Raw genomic sequence first — 1,689 nt, forward strand, 5'->3', positions numbered from 1 at the left:
GTCATCTATTTTGTCTACTTTCATTTGAGTGGTTTTCATAATGTTTTGTAGTCTGTGTATTCCCTGAATTAGTGCCCTCACATTTGTCCCTATTTTTTTATTGATGGCCTTCATAATTCTGAGATTCACATTTAGATCCTTAATCCATGTTGAGTTGGTTTTTTTATAAGGTATGAGGTGAAGGTCTTGTTTGAATCTTTTGCATATCGTTTTCCAGTTCTGCCAGCACCATCTGTTGAAAAGATTATCACCTTCCCATGCGAGATATTTAGGTGTTTTGTCAAAAATCAGTTGCCTGTATGTAGACTCGTTAATTTCTGGATTCTCGATTCTGTTACATTGATCTATGTATCTTTCATTGTACCAGTACCAAGCTGTTTTAACCACTGTAGCAGTGTAGTAAAGTCTGATGTCAGAAAGTGACAGGCCTCCAACCTTATTCTTCTTAAGCAGTGCTTTACTTATCCTGGGTTTCTTTCCTTTCCATATAAAGTTTGTAATTGTTTTTTCCATCTCTTTGAAGAATGTCATTGTATCTGGATTGGGAGCGCATTATATGTGTACATTGCTCTGAGCAGTATTGACATTTTCACAATATTAAGTCTTCCTATCCTGGAGCACGGTACATTCTTCTGTTTTTGTAGGTCTCTTTTGGTTTCTTGTAGTAGTGTTCTGTAGTTTTCTTTGTATAAGTCCTTTGTTTCTCTGATTACATTTATTCCTAGATATTTCATCCTTTGGGTGGCTATTATAAATGGTATTGCTTTCCTAATGTCCTTTTCAGCACTGTCATTTTTGGTATAGAGGAATCTAACTGATTTTTGTATGTTGATCTTATATCCTGCCACTTTGCTGAATCTTCCAATGAGGTCTAGTAGCCTTTGGGGTTTTCTATGTATAGGATCATATCGTCTGCAAATAAGGAGAGTTTTACTACCTCTTTGCAAATTTGGATGCCTTTAATTTCTCTGTCTTGCCGTATAGCTCTTGCTAAGATTTCCAGCACAATATTGAATAGGAGTGATGACAAAGGGCGTCCTTGTCTGGTTCCTATTCGCAGAGGGAAGGCTTTCAATTTCTCTCCATTGAGAGTAATATAGGCTGTTGGTTTTGTATATATGCTCTTAATTATGTTGAGGAATTTCTCTTCAATTCCTATTTTGTTGAGTGTTTTTATCAGGAATGGATGTTGGAATTTGTAAAATGCCTTTTCTACATCAATCAATATGATCATGGGGTTCTTTTCTTTTTTCTTATTTACATGGTGGATAACGTTGATCATTTTCTAATGTTGAACCATCTTTTTGATGTGTTGCTGGAGTCTGTTGGCTAGTATTTTGTTGAGAATTTTTGCATCTATGTTCATGAGGGATATTGGTCTATAGTTTTCTTTCTTAGTGACATTTTTCCCTGGTTTTGTTATGAGAGTTATCCTTGCTTCATAAAATATATTAGGAATTTTCCATCCTCCTCTATATTTTAGAATAATTTGAGTAGAATTGGTGACAGCTCTTCCCTGAATGTTTGGTGAAATTCACCAGTGAAGCCATTTGGGCCTGGACTTCTTTTGGTTGGGAGTCTTTTGATGACCTGATCGATTTGATTTCTTCTTTGGTTGTTGGTCTGTTCAGGTTTTCTACTTCACTTTGTGTAAGTTTATGTAGGTCGTGTTTATCTAAAAATGTATCT

This window comes from Chrysochloris asiatica, unplaced genomic scaffold, assembly GCF_000296735.1.
Source record: "Chrysochloris asiatica unplaced genomic scaffold, ChrAsi1.0 scaffold00255, whole genome shotgun sequence".
NCBI lineage: Eukaryota > Metazoa > Chordata > Mammalia > Afrosoricida > Chrysochloridae > Chrysochloris > Chrysochloris asiatica.